The sequence below is a fragment of the Bufo gargarizans genome, chromosome 2 (genome assembly GCF_014858855.1).
Source record: "Bufo gargarizans isolate SCDJY-AF-19 chromosome 2, ASM1485885v1, whole genome shotgun sequence".
In the NCBI taxonomy this organism is placed as follows: Eukaryota; Metazoa; Chordata; class Amphibia; order Anura; family Bufonidae; genus Bufo; species Bufo gargarizans.
In genome coordinates this window covers 508,562,313-508,581,717 of record NC_058081.1, presented here as the reverse complement: position 1 = coordinate 508,581,717, position 19,405 = coordinate 508,562,313, and the positions used below count along the sequence as shown (strand labels likewise).

Genomic DNA, 19,405 nt, shown 5'->3' with positions numbered 1-19,405 from the left:
CTTAACAGGTGAATTTCATATTCATATCATTTGTCTCATTCAAATGTGTCACAAATTCAAAACACTGAGCCTCAGTTCCTGACCGGACCATAAAAACATCATCCACATATCTAAGGAACAATTGAATATGGCACAAATATGGGTTGTTAACAGAGAACACAAACCTGTCCTCTAATCTAGCCAAGATACGGGAGTCCCCATGGCCGTCCCATGTTTTTGTCTATATCACTGGTCCCCAAACCTAAATGTGTTATTCATCAAAATGAAAGTCAAGGCTTCTCGAATAAACCTACAGAAAAGACGTCAATAACAGCTGTTATACCTGCCCCATGCGGTATGCGGGTATACAGGTTCTCTACATCTAAAGACACCAGACTGAAGCCCTCCTGCCAATGAAAAGATTTCAATGCCGTCGCCGCGTACTTGGCTGTATCAGAGCTGTTCCGCCCCTGCCTTTTATTGGAATGTCTTTATGGACAATAAAGAAGTTTGTTTTTCTACGTTGGTGAGTGCTGACTATTATATTCTATACATTTATGGACCTTACTATTATGTTCATAGCCTGAGCACCACTGTGGCAAAGCGACGCGGGATACACAGGGACGCTTTGATATTCTTTGATGCCAGCTTCTATTTCTTATATGATTGGAATTATTTAAAGTTATATTCAACCCTTCTATTTGTTGGATGCAAAATTCTGTGCTGATTAATTTGATAGTATATCTGATTTGATAAATTATATACCTTTGGGTACCATCACCACTAAGTGAACTAACTGCATAGAGATTTGTACTGCTAGTATTGAATTTAGAGCTGAGCTCCCCCTAGTGGCAGCAGATATCAGCTCTTAATTCCTAAATCATCTACTATAAAACATTCCAGTTCTATGCCGAAAACAAATGCAAGATTATCAGACTTTCTGGATTATAGTATCAGAGGAATTTTAATCTACACTTGAATGAATGCTTCCATGTTCAACTTCAAACGGCTGTTTGTACAATCCCCTATTTTTTAAGGGGTCCACAATGAAAACCTGATATTGGTAGGGGAAACTACCAGTGGGAACCCCCTGTTAGCTCAGAATAGTACATGGAACCCAACTGACGCCTTTACTATGCATATAAAATCTTCTTTGGAAGAAACTTTCCCTTTAAGCATCAGAGCATCAATATTAGACTGTGCATTGTTTAGTAGGTCGCTGAATTGTTTCAACTTCCTTGATGTCCGGTTATAAATCCTCCACTTAGCTAATAGAGCAGACCATCCCTGCTGAGATATCTTCCTGCTATGCTATGAGCACATGAAAGCGAGTGTGATCTCCTCCTTTGAAGGTCCTTTTTATTTGTCTGCATTTTGCGGTGGCCCAATATAACATTTGTCACACTTACTAGGAATGCATTATTTCACGGTCAGATGATCCGCCGGCTTGAACAGTCATAATTAGCAGACTCGTCAGACCAGATCCATCTCCAGTGACTGCTCAACGTCCATTCTGTGAAAGTCTTATAACCAATTATTAAGAACAATGAGATGAATTTACCCCGCACTTCACTCCACAATTCTGGCTTTAAAAAGTTCAAAACATTAGCATTTTTATACCATTTCCTCCAGTTTTGAAAAGTGTGGGGGACAGTGGGCATGGTTAGCGATTGTAATTAGTTTCACTACGGATTTATCACTGTTAAAAAAAGGTTGCAAACTCACTCCAGTAGGGGATGGCGTAAAGAACTGGGGTAGCATTGGTAGACAAAATTTCATGACGTAAAATTTTATAAATCGGGTGCAGGATACATCAGTGCTGACTCAAGGAAAACTGACTTCAAATGTTCCCCTCGTGATACATTTCCCAATATGTTTAAAAATATCTTGACGTACAGTCACATCTGTCCATAGTTTTCTATGTAGAGGGCTGTTAGTGTACCATGTCACATCACCATCATTTTCCTGAAAGGTAAGGGTCACAGAGTTGGGGCCAGACATTCATAGTATATCCTTTGGTCCTAAATGGGATGTTGGCACTATAACGACTAAACCATCCTCCCTGAGCTGGATTTCAGACTGATACACTTTGCCTGCACTGATACATTGTAACAAACTGTCAAGGCAGGAGAGATATTTATGTGTGTACTTTAGTTCAGAACACAGCACCCTTGGACTTATTTTAGACTCCTCTAGGGGGCCCAGAAATGCAGTTTCCTCTTTGGTTCTTACCAGTGGCGTCTCTAGCTTTCAAATTTTGGGGGGGGGCACACTGGGGGCCAGGACAAAAGTAGTGGGGGGGGGGGGGGGGGCAGCTATAACAACGATACATTTCACACTTGCGTTGTCCGGATCCGGCATAGAGTTCCGTCGCCGGGGCTCTATGCCGGAAGAATCCTGATCAGTTTTATCCTAATGCATTCTGAATGGAGTGAAATCCGTTCAGGATGCATCAGGATGTCTTCAGTTCCGGACCGGAACGTTTTTTGGCCAGAGAAAATACAGCAGCATGCTGCGCTTTTTGCTCCGGCCAAAAATCCTGAACACTTGCCGCAAGGCCGGATCCGGAATTAATGCCCATTGAAAGGCATTGATCCGGATCCGGCCTTAAGCTAAACGTCGTTTCGGCGCATTGCCGGATACGACGTTTAGTATTTTCTCAATGGTTACCATGGCTGCCGGGACGCTAAAGTCCTGGCAGCCATGGTAAAGTGTAGCGGGGAGCGGGGGAGCGGCATACTTACCGTCCGTGCGGCTCCCGGGGCGCTCCAGAGTGACGTCAGGGCGCCCCAGGCGCATGGATGACGTGATCGCATGGCACGTCATCCATGCGCATGGGGCGCTCTGACGTCATTCTGGAGCGCCCCGGGAGCCGCAAGGACTGTAAGTATACTGCTCCCCCGCTCCCTACTATGGCAACCAGGACTTTAATAGCGTCCTGGCTGCCATAGTAACACTGAAAGCATTTTGAAGACGGATCCGTCTTCAAATGCTTTCAGTACACTTGCGTTTTTCCGGATCCGGCGTGTAATTCCGGCAAGTGGAGTACACGCCGGATCCGGACAATGCAAGTGTGAAAGGGCCCTTAGTTATATAGCTACTGAATGAAATGCCTTTAACATATATATCTCCTGAGAAGCCAATTTGATTCTAAGGGGTTAATTTAATTCAACCTGTAATCTAAACTCTTGTGTCATCTGTCACTTCTCCTGTCTGTTGCAACAAAAGCAGCCTCAGCCTCAGTGTAATGTAACCTGCTCTACAGCCTGACTCACGGCTCTTTTAACTCAATGAATCGAATGAGTCACAAACTAAGTCGGATCTTTAGATTCTTTTAACTTGTGACTCATTCGATTAATTTCTATTCATAGACTCCCTGCACTTGTGTGACTGGAGTCAGAGCTGCTAGTGCTGTGCTTGCCTTGCCCCCTCAGCTCTGGTCGGTGATTGGTTGGTGGGCGGGGAGGGGAGGGGCTGGCAGGAGCCAGCTTCCACTCTAAGATCAGATTACGCTCCTCCCCGTCCCTCCCTCAGGCTCCGGCTCCCTGAGTCCCTGCTGCCAGCAGCGTGAGGTGAGAGACTCCGATCGGATCAGTCAAGTGAATGCCGCTGGCACAGGCAGTAGTAAGGCTGGGTTCACACTTGAGCGTTGCGCAAACGCGCGTTTTACGCGCGTTTTTGACGCGCATTTTTATGCGCGTTTTTGTAAAAGTAAACGCGCGTTTGTGTGATTCACTACAGTGTCCTATGGCCACAAACGCCCCAAAAGTCGCTCATGTACTTTTTGGAGCGTCGGGCGTTTTACAGCGCGATCGTACGCGCTGTAAAACGCCCAAGTGTGAACCATTCCCATAGGGAATCATTGGTTTCTCCTTGTTGAGCGTTTTACAGCGCGTAGGAACGCGCTGTAAAACGCTCAGGTGTGAACCCAGCCTAAGGAGATGAGCGCAATGGAAGCGCTCATCTCCCTGTGCCTGGCGGCGGCTCACTGGGAGGGGGGCGCATTTTAGTTGGGGGGGCACATGGGGGGGGCCCAGCATGATGTAGGGGGGGCCGTGGCCCCCTCTGGCCCCCCCCTGGCGACGCCACTGGTTCTTACACAGTGAAGTTCTCTCTCCCTATGTTAGTGACTTTCTTGAGGGGGGCTAGTTGCCTGGGTCATTTCATTAGCTAACCCAGCCCCCTTTTCTATCTAAATTGCACCACTGACTTCAATGGGTCCATGTGCTGTCCATATGGCAAAAAATATGGCCATCTGAAATGGGTCTAAAGGCGCCCATACATATTCAATTGCTGTCAGCCAGATTGGCCGACAGCTATCTCCCTCCCCCCCCCATACACAAACTCATTTGGCACGGCTGAAGGTGCATATGTATTCAATGGGGAGAGGTGAGAAAGCTGCTGTCAGACACTTCTATCAGCAGATTATCTACTGGGAGGACAAAAGGATCAGGCAAAAATATTCATTTCGCCTGAATCTCCTCTCCCAACATCATCTTTCAGGGGAGAGTCGGGAGGAGTTTACAGTACCCACTAAAGGGGTTGTACAGTGCTACGATACTGATGACCTGTCCGCAGGATAGTCGGGAGCGGGACCCGCCAATCACCTGTTAGAAGAGGTAGAAGCGCTTGTTCTAGTGCTGCTCCCTCTGTAATATTTTCTGCCCGTCATCCCTGTGCAGCAGCGGCGCAGTGTAGTGACAACACTTGAATGGGACGGACTGTTGTAGGTCCACTGCGTCGCCTCTGCAAAGGACATGAAGCACAGATCATTTTGAAGTGGAAGCAACTCTCTCACAAGTGCTATGTTCTCCTCAAAAAGCAGACCTGATATTGAAGACCTTCCCAGATGATAGTAGGTCATCAATATTGTAGCACTGCACAACCCCTTTAAACTGTCAACCGAACACGACATTCTCGACTGTTCCTGTGTATGGGGCTCTCTAGACTAAGTTTCCTGACAGAGGTTGTATGTGATTAGAAGAAAATGGGGGCGATTTGTCAAAACTGGTGTAAAGTAGAACTGGCTTAGTTGCCCATAGTAACCAATCAGAGTCCACCTTTCATTTTCCAAAGGAGCTGTCAAAAATAAAAGGTGGAAGCTGATTGGTTGCTATGGGCAACTAAGCTAGTTTTCCTTTATACCAATTTTGATAAATCTCCCCCAATGTCTGCTATTGTTCCAGAAACAGCTTCATTGTTGTCTATAGCATGTGTCTGGTATTACAGCTCAGGCACATTTAAATGGAATGAATCAGTATAAAATGAAAAAAAGTTTATATATATATATATATATATATATATATATATATATAATGGAAAAAATTGGACAGCACTCCAGACGGTATCTTCGGTAAAGCAGATAAAGTTTAATCACCCATGTGGTGGCAGCAAAAAAGCAACGTTTCGGCTCTACATGAGCCTTTCTCATTGCTTGAGAAAGGCTCATGTAGAGCCGAAACGTTGCTTTTTTGCTGCCACCACATGGGTGATTAAACTTTATCTGCTTTACCGAAGATACCGTCTGGAGTGCTGTCCAATTTTTTCCATTGTCTATTGTGGGTAAGCTCCAGTTGCCATCCTTGGACTCTGCACCCAATTTTTCTATTGGTGGTGCTGCCGGTAGATTTTTATACTTTATATATATATATATATATACATACATATATATATATATTAATGTCTTTTAAAAAAAATTGTGATATTTTTAATTTTCCATGTCACTATATTTAAAAAAAAAATATCCTAATTCACACTGGCCATTACACCTGATAATAGGTGCCACTTCTTGGTCTGTACAGGTCACAGTTATCTTCTGATGATCACAGGCAGGATTACAATGCCAGCTATCACCTCTATGTATAAATAACACATAACCATTCACAATAGGTGATATCATCGTGCACCGGTCACAGAGCATGACTAGAAAATCCTCCCATAGAAGACAATGAGTTTCCCTCCTGTCCATTGTGTCTATGACCCATGTGGCTGCTGTAAAGCATATCGCTACATGCTGTTAAGAATAGCTCAGGCAAGATGGCAGCAACCATAGTCATATTCAGGAAATAGAATTTAAAATAAAATATGCAGTCAGAAAATAAAAACTGGTTAGAAAAAAACGATGTTTGTCATTGTCAGGTTTTAACTAGCAGAAAAAAATATAGGTGACCCATTTGCTTTACGTGAATGACGCTGACCTGCAATACCACTCTCAGCCCAAGGACAAGGGTGGTGCTGTTTCGGTGGAAAAATACATTCTTTTTTTCTAATCTCATACAACCTCATAGAAGAGGCAGCACCTCTCTGCCATCCTAAGCCCCATAGCCGTAGGGAATTTCTTAGATTCCATGAACTGCTTAGTAGTGCCATTTGCAGCTGGGATGTATCGCATTCAGCACTTCTCTGTCTCATTTAAAACTCCCTGACGCCTCTTTCAATTTTCTGAACTCCTGCTAATCTTCATTACTTTGCAGTATGCCATTTGGATGAGTGGAGCGCTGCTCCTGAGGCATTCCATATGCTGCGCTTTACATAAGACCCTACTCTAAGACGAAAAATGCTTCAACGTTTGTATGTACAATGAAGGGTGATGGAGAGTTACGGGCACCCAACATGGAGAGAAGACCAAAGCACCCAGTGTCCGGGCTTATTAGGAGTCGGTGTGTGATATGTGACATTTAGACAGCCGAGTCCCATGTCTCTTCTCCGGATTTCATTATTCGCAGACACATAATTATATGCTTAAACTCTTTTCTCTTGTAATTATAGATGTAAAACAAGACGGCTGAATGACACTGGGGCCTATAAATATTGCATAGCAGTTTATTAAATTATCTTGCCTCACTTGCTTCGTAGAATATATAGAAGCTATTTCATTATGTCTTCAATAGTTAATAGTGATCGGAGGTTAGGATGTACATCTCTGCTCAAGGATATGTATACCATAGACCGCTATGATTAAAGGGCACTTATACTCACTGACAAAAAATAAATAAAATTACGCACCCAGACAGTGGCGTACATAGAAGTAAGGGCCCCATAGCAAGGATCCAACCAGCCCCCCCACAGGACAGAAGGGTTTCTGCCTAAACCCTGTCAAATTACCCTTTTTTCCACTGCCTCATTTGCTAAAAGTTGTTCCTTTAGGCCCCTTGCAGACGAGCGTGTCCGGATTAGGTCCGGATGCGTCTTGGTGCATTGCGGCAAACCCACGTGAGTAGGTACACAATTCCAGTCAGTTTTGACTGCGATTGCGTTCCGTTGTTCAGTTTATATTGCGCAGGTGCAATGCGTTTTGCACGCATGTGATAAAAAACAGAATGTGGTACCCAGACCCGAACTTCTTAACACAAGTTCAGGTTTTGGGTTCAAGGTTGTGTAGATTGTATTATTTCCCCTTATACCATGGTTATAAGGGAAAATAATAGCATTCTGAATACAGAATGCATAGTACAATAGGGCTGGAGGGGTTAAAAAAATAAATAAATAATTTAACTCACCTTAATCCACTTGTTCGCGCAGCCGGCATCTCTTCTGTCTTCTTTTGTGAGGAATAGGACCTTTGATGACGTCACTACGCTCATCACATGATCCATCACCATGGTGATGGATCATGTGATGGACCATGTGATGAACGTAGTGACGTCATCAAAGGTCTTATTCCTCACAAAAGAAGGCAGAAGAGATGCCGGCTGCGCGAACAAGTGGATTAAGGTGTTAATTATTATTATTTTTTTTAACCCCTCCAGCCCTATTGTACTATGCATTCTGTATTCAGAAAGCTATTATTTTCCCTTATAACCATGTTATAAAGGAAAATAATAATGATCGGGTCTCCATCCCGATCGTCACCTAGCAACCGTGCGTGAAAATCGCACCGCATCCACACTTGCTTGCAGATGCTTGCGATTTTCACGCAACCCCATTCATTTCTATGGGGCCTGCGTTACGTGAAAAACGCACAAAGAGGAGCATGCTGCGATTTTCACGCAACGCACAAGTGATGCATGAAAATCACCGCTCATGTGCACAGCCCCATAAAAATGAATGGGTCCGGATTCAGTGCGGGTGCAATGCGTTCACCTCACGCATTGCACCCGCGCGGAAATCTCGCCCGTGTGAAAGGGGCCTTAGAGCTAGAGTCCTGACTAGTGATGAGCGGCAGGGGCAATATTTGAATTCACGATATTTCGGCGAATATTTGGTAGAATATTCGTCATATATTTACAAATTCAAGATTATTTTCTTGATTGCGAAAAATCGGCAATGTAATATTCACGTAATGCGCGCAAAATACAGGCGTGGGTCACTAAAGCTAAATTTTTCAAGCTGCTAGAAGTTTCCTGAGACTGGAGAAAATGGTTGGCACGGCAGATCATTACAATAGCTTTATATCCAAATAGAGTGCTCCAATATATTCGCGATTGTGAAATCCGCACTATTGATGCAAATATTTTGGCGCAATACATGCAACTTCACATTTTAGCAGGTCTGACTACATATTACTGATTGGTGCACTAAGTATTGTTGTGACATCACAGCACTATGTCTGTAGCATGTGTGTATGGACAGCAGAACCTATCAGCTACACTATATCAGGATATAACCTACACTGACTATCCCCCACTAACTATCTGTATTATATATATAAGCTATCTAACTATCTAATGTAATGAGTGGAAAGTACAGAGCACAATGACACTGCTGTCTGTCTCAGATCTGCAAAATACTGCATACCAGGTCTGCTGGGGAGGTTCTTATATAGTAAGGGGCAGGCAACTTTCCTATTGGTTGCTAGGGATGTTGCTAAGCTCAGACAAAGACATTGCAGCCTTCTCATTGGCCCACAAGCAAGAAGGGAGGTTACTGATAAAAAAAATCTAGAATATTCGAAATTACGAATATATTGCTATATTCTAAATATTCGCAAATTCTCGAAGTGCCGATATTCGCGATTAATATTCGCTATTCGAATATTTGCGCCCAACACTAGTCCTGACTAAGTGTTCAACTCCAGAAGAAAATGAGACAATCCCAACTAAGACTTGGCCCCCTCTTGCCCTGGACACCATACCAGTCGCATGGTCTGCCGCTATGGTAGTTACGCCCCTGCACCCAGATGTTGGATTGCTGCAAAACTCGGCATGCAGTTATGTCTCAGGCAGATATGTAAGTGATTATAGGTGTGATCTTATTAGACACTGAGTTTTGCCACAAGAGGGCATAAAAGTGCTTCCCTCCACTGCCCTAGAAAAAGGCTCTCAGAGGCTACTTTTGCGTAGTGTACCTGTTGGTGAGAGACTGTTAACTGCTAGACATGCCTCAACAGCAAACTTGGAGCACTTCATTGGACTGAGAGAAGAAGGATGGTCACACTAAACCATGCTTCTAACTCTGCCCCAGCCTTCCCTGTCCCATCTGTGCCCTACACAGTAGTTATGCCCCCTTAGTGCTCCCACACAGTAGCTATTCCTCTTTGGTGTCCCACACAATAGTTATGCTTCATTAGTGCACCTCGACAGTAGGAATGCACTGTTAGTGATCCACACAGTAGTTATGCCCCTTTAGTTGCCTCTGACACAATGGAATACTCTCTTTGTGCCCACCCACACAGCAGAATGCCCCCCGTAGTGTCCCCTCACAATAGTGCTGCTCTGCTGCCCTCTTAGTTCTCACCTTACAATATTAGGCTGCTTTCACACTAGCGTTCGCTGGTCCGCTCGTGAGCTCCGTTTGAAGGAGCTCACGAGCGGACCCGAACGCAGCCGTCCAGCCCTGATGCAGTCTGAATGGAGGCGGATCCGCTCAGACTGCATCAGTCTGGCGGCGTTCAGCCTCCGCTCCGCTCGCCTCCGCACGGACAGGCGGACAGCTGAACGCTGCTTGCAGCGTTCGGGTGTCCGCCTGGCCGTGCGGAGGCGTGCGGATCCGTGCGGATCCGTCCAGACTTTCAATGTAAGTCAATGGGGACGGATCCGTTTGAAGATGCCACAATGTGGCTCAATCTTCAAGCGGATCCGTCCCCCATTGACTTTACATTGAAAGTCTGGACGGATCCGTCCGAGGCTATTTTCACACTTAGCTGTTATATGCTAAAATAATGCAGACGGATCCGTTCTGAACGGAGCCTCCGTCTGCATTATTATGAGCGGATCCGTTCAGAACGGATCCGCCCGAACGCTAGTGTGAAAGTAGCCTTAGTAGCCACGTAGTACCCAACTTACAATAGTGTAGCCCCCTTAGTTAGTGTCCATGTTACAATAGCAGTGTCGGACTGGGATGCCTAGGGCCCACCAGTAAAATTTATTTTGGGGGCCCACCGTACAAATACATTCAAATATAATAAATAATCTAACACGTTTTTTATATGAACATAGGCTGGTTGAGGTGCTGTACATTGAATATATGTATGTAGTGTACTAAATCTAATGTGTTATGTGCCACTTGTGCAGGGGGTGGGAGACTAGGGGCCCACCTTGCTCAGGGGCCCACCGGGGGATTCCCCTGTACCCCTGTGGGCCAGTCCGAGCCTGTACAATAGTGTAGCCCCCTTACAACAGTGAAGCCTGTACTGTTTAGAAAAAAAAAACAAAGACCCTCACCAAGCCCTGTTCCCCTGGCAAATGGTGAACATCATGTTCTCCTCAGCAGTAGGCACGATGAAGTGACATCATCAAGCCCGATGAGCTGAGCACAGAAGTGCACAGGCTGGGGCTCCCTACCTCACCTCTGCATTCACCTGTCTCTGCGTTCTCAGGACACAGACACAGTTGAATGCAGCACATACCTCAACTGTCCCGGGACTGTGGGATAGCTTCTGAAATCCAGGACTGTCCTGCTGGATCTAGGAAGGTTGTGAGGTATGCTAATATTGTAATCACTTACATATCCATACACTTACATCATGATTACATTCACACATATAAAGTTTCATTCAGTTTCAACAAGTCCAACTTGTTCTATTTTTATTTATTTTTTGTTAATGAGTGTACTTTTATTCTGTCTCCACTTACTACATATTATTGAGTTTAATGGGAGCTATATAAATACATGTTCAGAGAGCTCCCCCTACTGGCAGTTGCCGGCAAACAGAATTGTATCATCTAACTCTAGCTTTGCGAAGACGAGACGGGGATATGGAGAGTTCTGTCTCATATAGAGAATTTTGAACCCAAGCTCTAGGTACTTACCTACCATTAAGCCCCACACCATTCAAAACATGTAATTTCCTGGGCAGTTCTAATTCTATGGGGTAATATGCCATTTCCATGTTACAAAGGGTCCCAGACAAGGTTGGTCTCTCATCCCCTTTGCTACTAGTGCAGAGGTCAATTGGTGGTGCGTCTATGATGGGTGCTGTCACCATTTATGAGATATTGAAGGTGGCTCGGATGTTTCCACAAGACCGAGAAGAATCCAATGTGGTCTCCTTAGACTTTGTGAACTGTTGCCAGGAAGACCTTGGTCATAGAAGCGAGGAGTGGAGAGTCACTGCAAGCAGCACTCTCACTCACATTGTGATCATTAATTGCATGCTTGCCCATTCATTTGACTAGGCGCTGAGTAAGGCTACATGCACGTGACAGTGAACAACGGACGCGTGTTGGACGTTTTTTTTAAACGGCCATCACACGTCATTTTACGAACAATGGTAATCTATAGGGTTCATGCTACAGTATTTTTGAGAGCCAGTGAATAACGGACATAAAAAAATAGAGCATGTTCTATCTAGTCTGTTTTCATTTAATGATGGCCCCCATGTAATTGAATGTTTTTTGTTTTTTTAGCGTCCGTTTTTCAGGAAGGCGACAGTGAAAAAAAATGTCTGTTAAAAACTTTTTTCCCTATCATGTGCATATAGCCTCATACTATATTTCTCCTGCAGAGGTCACTGCTATGCCACCAGGAAATTAGGGCTCATGCGCAGCACAGCCACCCAGGACTGTGCTGCGGACCACAAACAGCGGGTTCACAATATACGGGCACCAGCTGTTTATGCATCGCACAGATGCAGACACATTCACTTCACATTCTGGAAGGTGCAGTGCGGAAAGAAGGCACGGAACCCCACGTTAGCACCACGGAGTGCTTCCGTGGTGTTTCTGTCCATGCCTCCGCACCACAAAGAAATAGAACACGTTCTATTTTTTTGCGGTGCGGACGATTTATGGACCCATTCAAGTTGAATGTGTCTGCATCCGTCTGCGCCAGCCACACAGATGGGCACAACTGAAAAGATCATGCCATCTGGACAACCACTTTCTAAATGAAATGCCTGCCATGGATTCAGTTTCTGTAAGAGCTCATGCACACGCCCGTTCTGTGCATTGGGGACTGCAAATTGTGGTCCCCAATGCACGGGCACCTATATATATACTGATACTGGTAATAGAGCCATTGTACATGTGTGTAATGGACCGTAATAAAATGTAATAAATAATGAGATTTCATGCTTTACCTTAAATATGAAGTCACCTGCTGTGCTGGAAGAAATGAGAAATGATACTTCCAGCATTTACTACATCTCTGCTCTTTCAGGACTTGTGTCTCATGTTTCCGCTGACTTTAAGACTTTTATGGTCATTTGTTGATTCTTCATTTTCTCTCTTTTGTAGAAAGAAGGAGAGAACAGACAGACGGGTCCCGCGGCCTCAGTTTGTAAATATCACGGTAAGCAGGATGCCTTGGAAATGACTTGGTTTGTCACATCGATGATTCTTCTAATCTAAGGATTATAGCTGGGCCAATGTCTCACAGGGACTGGAATGTGTTAAGTGGGTCCTCTGGGACTTGAGGTGGGGTGGTGATTCAAAGGGATTCGATGAATCTAGACAGATTTTTTTCCAGAAGACAACTGACTATGGGCCTTGTATTATGTTGCGTTTAATCTCTTTTCAAGGGAAATGTGAGAAACTGCAATAACAGACAAAGCCTGAGGACGAGAGGGGCGCTGTTTATGTCAGCAAAAGCAAAACTTTTTTCTAATCTACGGAAACTCCTCTGTGCAGGGAGTTAGAGACACTACCAAAATTTCACATTTATTTTTATGACATATTAATAGCCTATCCGTATATATATATAATGAATGATTTAGTGATATCTTTATCTAGGCCTATCAGGAGAATAATAGAGCAAACATAATGTTATCCTAAATCTACTAATCTACTATTATATCAACAGATAACCTCTGTCCTTCACAGCAGCAGTTTTATTTTTCAAATTATTTTTTAACCATCAGTTATTTTTAATGAGTGAAGTTGCAATTCTGTATAGTGACTAAAGCCCCAAACCCACTGAATAAAACTAGAGTTAAAGGGAACCTGTCACCGGGATTTTGGGTATAGAGCTGAGGACATGGGTTGCTAGATCGCCGCCAGCACATCCGCAATACCCAGTCCCCATAGCTCTGTGTGCTTTTATTGTGTAAAAAAAAAAAAAAACACGATTTGATACATATGCAAATTAACCTGAGATGAGTCCTGTACGTGAGATGAGTCAGGGACAGGACCCATCTCAGGTTAATTTGCATATGTATCAAATAGTTTTTTTTACACAATAAAAGCACACAGAGCTATGGGGACTGGGTATTGCGGATGTGCTAGCGGCCATCTAGCAACCCATGTCCTCAGCTCTATACACAAAATCCCGGTGACAGGTTCCCTTTAAATTGTAAAATTCTAACTTCCTGCAGCCACCACTAGAGGGAGCTTAGGAGCATTGTGCTGTTTTTTTTATTGAGTTCAGTGTATAAACAATAAGTAGTAGGCTCATTAGCTTCCTCTACTGGTAGCTGCGGATTTATATCTCAGTCTTTAGTTTTCATATCCTAATGACCTGGTTTATTTCGCATAAAAGAATGTGTTAAGGAACAGACTATTCGTTTTTTGAACATGATTCTACCGTGATAGCCGCCTTAGTGTTATGTCAATGCTTTGGCACTGTAATATGTATGTCTTGTAGTAAGTGTCATAGGCCCATCTTGGAGTTTTGTAAATGTTCAGCAGAGACTTATACATAACTTGCATACCTCGCATGCAGAATAAGCTGCTGTCACAAAGGGAACAATGTATTTGCTTTGTGTCTACTGAGCTGTCATATCAGTACTTGCTGCGTGACACTGTGTCTGCGAGTTTTCTTAAGTGGGAAACTGACAAGTCAACAGCTCCATCTGCAGACTTCTCTGAATTGTAGCTACAGCACTTCTATGTATGAGGCCTCATGCACACAAACGTATTTTCATTCTGTGTCCGGACCGTATACGGAACTTTTCATTTCAATGGGTCCGCAAAAAAAACAGAAGGAATTCCATGTGCGTTCCGTATGTCCGTATTTCCATTCCACAAAAGAATAGAACATGTCCTATTATTGTCCGCAGACTGTTCTATTAGGGGCCAGCTGTTCGGAATGCACACGGACGGCATCCGTATGTTTTGCGGATCCGTTTTTTGCGGACTGCAAAATACATACGATCCGGTACATGAGGCGTAAGGCTGATAAATCGTGGCTCCGTTTTTAGATCAGATCTAATGACTGGAGAATATGCTACGGTCACGTGCATTTCAGTGTTATGGTTGGTTAAAGAGGGATCGTATGACCAAAGGAGTCTAATTGAGGCCCCATGCACACAACCGTATTTTTTAATCATGTCCTATCTGCATTTTTTATGGATTGCAGATACATGGACACATTCATTACTATTACTACAAAAAAAAAAACGGACCGCGCACGAATGTCATCGGTGTGCTGTCCGCATCCATGTATCTGTTTTGCAAAAAGATAGAACATGTCTATTCTTAGGGGCAAAATTTGGACCACAGACCCAATAAAATCAACGGGTCCACAAAAAAACCGGACGCAACACAGACTTCATCCTAGTTTTGAGGATCACAGAAAGGATACGGTCGTGTGCATGATACCTGAGGCTGCAATAATCACTGAAGGTCCTATGGGGCTGGAATCCATTGCTCTGCAGTTAGCACTTTGGTGGTTTACTGTCATTTAGAGATTTTCTTACATTTTCCATGACAACATGTACATTTAAAGGGACCCTGTCACATTTAAAACGCAGTGCAGTCTACAGGCAGCACGTTATAGAGCAGGAGGAGCTCAGCTGATTGATATATAGTTTTATAGGAAAAGTTCAGTATAACCTGTATTTTATACATCTAAATCTCTGCTCTTTCTGAGCTCAGAAATCATGTGGGCAGTGCGCATACACAGATCGCTGTCAATCACTGATTAAGACCACCCACATGACTCCTTAGCTCTGAACGAACAGAGATTTCGATCTTTTCCATAAATCTATATATCAATCTGCTCAGCTCCTCCTGCTCTATTATTGCTTGCCGCTTACAGATGAGACTATATTTTCGTGGTGACAGTTTCACTCTAAAGGGAACCTGTCTTCAGGCACATTGATTTCAGTATGCTAATATTAAATGGTTGCCGAGAACCAGCAGTATAACCGCTGCAGCCTGGAAAAGAGTCACGACTCCCTGGGAAGAGTCATGATTATTTATGAGCTCCTGCTCTCCTGATGATTGACAGTCTTCTCCTTAGGGCTCATGCACACGAGCGTATTTTCTTTACGCTTCCGTTCCGTTCTTTTTTTTTTGCGGACCGTATGCGGAACCGTTCACTTCAATGGGTCCGCAAAACAAAGGAAAGGTACTCCGTGTGCATTCCATTTCCGTATTTCCGTTCCGCAAAAAAGTAGTGCATGTCCTAGTATTGTCTGCAAATCACGGTCCGTGGCCCCATTCAAGTCAATGGGTCCACAAAAATATGGAACGCACACGGAACACAGCCGTATGTTATCCATATTTTGCGGATCCATACTGTAAAAAGGCGATGTCCAGCCCATATTGCTCATGTGTTTGGTGATTAATAAGTTACTGTTTCCGTTTCCGATCCGCAAAAAACGGATCAAATACAGAAACCATACGGATATGTTTTGTGCAATAACGGAACGGAAGAGGACTTAAACAGAGAAAAAAAAACCTCAGATACAGAACAACAGATCTGTGAAAAACGGACCACAAAACAACAACGGTCGTGTGCATTTAGTGTCCTTCCTAGGAGAGACCTGTGAATCATTAGCAGGTAGGTGAAGAAAGCAGGAGCTCATTAACAACCATGACTCTTCCCATGGAGTCATGACTCTTTTCCAGGCCTATGGATAGGTCATTAGTATCTGATCAGTGGGGGTCTAACACCCAGGACGCCAATCAGCTGTTTAGGAACTGGCACTGGCAGTAGCCCCGTCGCCTCCTCTCAGCTTACCAAGAACAGCGCCGTACATTGTATAGTGGCTGTGCTTGGTATTGCAGCTCAGCCCCATTCACTTCAATGGGGCTGAGCTGCTCCTAGGCCATGTGACCGATGAACTTGAGGTCACATGGCTTAGTGAATGCTGCAACAAGGCAGTGACGCTACTGCAAGAGCCAGTGCCTTCTCAAATAGCTGATCGTCGAGGGTTCCGCTGCGCTTGCAGCGCTTTTGTGTGCGTCATAGGAAAGCAACAGAACGGAATGAATTCTGGTGCACTCTGTTCAGTTCAGTTTTGTCCCCATGGACAATGAATGGGGACAAACTGAAGCGTTTTCCTCTGGTTTTGAGATCCTCTGACGGATCTCAGTACAGGAAAGGAAAACACAGATGTGAAAGTAGCCTTAGGGCTCATTTAGACGGCCGTATGCTGTCCGCAAAAATGTGGATCAGTTTTTTTTGCGGATTAGATGCTGACCCATTCACTTCTATGGTGTCCTTTTCTATTCCACAGTTCCGCAAAACAAATGAAACATGTCCTACACTTGTCCGTGAAAATAAGGACATGGCCCCATTGAAGTCTACGGGTCCGCCAAAATACTGAATGCTATCCTTTTTTTGCGGATCCGCAAAAAAACGGATAGCATTCAGTATTTTTGCGGACCGCATATGGCCGTCTGAATGAGCCCTAACGTGTGGAATCCGGGCTGGAACACATTCACTCTATGCAGTTTTACCCAGCACCACTAGATGGCGCCTAAAACATATGTCACTTCTCTGTGACATCCCTTTAGCGTTTCTTAAGGGAGCGTCTTCCTGTGTTCAAGCTGTTTCAAGTAGTTAAGTGCTTGATGCTGTTATAAATAAGACTCTTTCCAGTTACGACCGCGTGTCCACATTCATTCCAATTAAGTTTTATAAAAAGAAAAAAAACAAGCTGGAAAAAAAAAATAATTGAAAAATTATTCCTACTGAATTGTAGTCAGAAAACGGCAGCGTGAAATTTCTTTTTTTCTTTTTTTTTTGTGTGTCTGCAAAAATGTTAGACTGGTGCAATACATCAGCTCGGAGTTAATGAAGCAAATCACAACTCATTTAATTTGCATGCAGAATTTGCAGTGAAGCTTCGGGAAGATTGCCAGCTCTTGTAAACGCCTCAGCTGCCGCTCAGGCCTCTTGGCTTGTGCTAATCAGTAGATCAGGAGGAATTTGCTGCATTCCTATGTGATGTAGGCATTGCACAGGCGATAATAAATTATCCATGTAGTGGGATTGTCCATGTCCGCTCTACAGAGGACTGGGATGGGATGACATTGCTATTTTAGGCTTCCTTATGAAGCACGGTAGTTTCTTCTGTGGCTTCATCGTAGAGCTCTTCTAGACTTTGTAGCCTCATTGGGGAAGATTTATCAAAACTCGCGTAAAGGAAAACTGGCTTAATTGCCCAGAGCAACCAATCAGATTTCACCTTTCATTTTCCAAAGGAGTTCTGAAAAATGAAAGGTGGAATCTGATTGGTTGCTATGGGCAACTAAGCCAGTTTTCCTTTACATGAGTTTTGATCAATCTCCCCCAATATCTGGGTTGCATAGCATTATATTGATTTATGATGCTATGTAACCCTTACAGTTCTGGAATGTATTGGATAACAGTGACTGCATTATGTCAGTGTTATCCAATACATTCCAGACCTCTAAGGGCTTGTTCACACGACCGTTGGTGTCCCGTTCCCGTATTGCGGACCGCATTTGCGGATCCGCAATTCACGGGCATCGTTCCGTTGTTATTCCGCATCACGGATGCGGACCCATTCATTTCAATGGGTCCGCAAATCCGGAGATGCGGAACGGTGTGGAACGGATCTGCAATCCCCATATGGCTGCCCCACGGAGGGTGCCCGTGCATTGTGGACCGCAATTTGCGGTACACTGCACGGGCACGGGCTTCACACGTGTGAACAAGCCCTAAGGGTGAGGGGCAGATTGGCCATAGATCTTACAGGGAAATTTCCCGGTGGGCAAATGCCTAGGGGGCTGCCTGAGTCCTCCTCACAGCTGGCCAGTGGAAGTGTGATGGACTGAGGTATTTGGCTCTGTTGGGTGGTATAATGTGCCACAATATGGTATTGCTGGCCCTGCCTACTTGTGTTGGCCTTGCCTTCCATCAATTTGGACCCGACTACAAAATGGGGCCACTTTTAGTATTTTTTCCAGGACCACTTTAAGTTCCCAGTCCGCCCCTGCTAAGGGTTATATAAATCAATATAATGCTATGCGACCCCAGCAGTGCTGGAAGTTCAGGACGGGAGCTGCTCTGCCAGTCCACATCGTGACATTCGCCCGTCTGAATGGGCCTAACATTTACTCCAGGAAACTGGCGTAAATGATTATTGAAATCTTCTCCGGTCAAGGGCTGGAGTAGATTTCAATCTAGGCGGATGGACTGGCAGAGGATGCACTTAATTTATGATGAGGCCTGCACCCCGTTACAAATTAGGAGCATCCACCAGCAGCTCAGGGACTATCAAAGGCCGGCGTAAAATGTTGGTCTTTGATAAATGATTCCCAATGTATGCTTGTCAAGCTGAGGAAGACCCTGTTGCCCCCAAATACCTGGAGTGTGCTTTGCTAAATGCATTGCAAAGCAGGAGCTCCATACAGTATTAGAATGTATTGGCTCCTATGAGCCGAAGCTATTGCTTCACGAAGTCTCGTTAATTTGTACTGTAAAAAACATTTACCGAACTCGGGATCAGTTCCAAGTCTGCTGCTGATTTTCTTGAGGAAAATGTCCACAGCATGAGGATGAGATTTGGGAAAAAAAGTGCTATGAACTTTCCTTACACAATTCCACTATTGAGAATCCGCAATGTATGTGTTATATGTGGTCCATATATGTTATTTGTGCTCGGAATTTAATATGAGCTGGATAGTGCCAGAGAAATAAGTTGGTTGTGGTGTGCCGAAACCAATGTCCGAGTGGGCCTGTAAATAAAAGAGGGCCCACCAAGGAGGATTGTATGCGCCAAGGGTGCTGGTGGGTGGGGACACTTGGACTGGACGGCAGAGGTGAGTGGGGCTGGGCGTTTAAGTAGGGGACTAACTCCTCCCACAAATACAGGCCTAATGGCCTTATTACTTGTGCTCGGAATTTAATATGA

At 44.4% G+C, this 19,405-nt stretch overlaps 1 protein-coding gene across 2 annotated transcripts in view; it reads left to right on the top strand.

Moving 5' to 3' along the window:
* TSPAN9 (tetraspanin 9) overlaps positions 1-19,405 on the top strand; it is a 490,638-nt gene that overhangs the window by 80,157 nt on the left and 391,076 nt on the right. For both annotated transcript variants that reach the window (XM_044281283.1, XM_044281282.1), the window contains exon 2: positions 12,594-12,648. The gene's annotated coding sequence lies outside the window, so the exon portion shown is untranslated. The remainder of the gene's footprint in view (positions 1-12,593; positions 12,649-19,405) is intronic.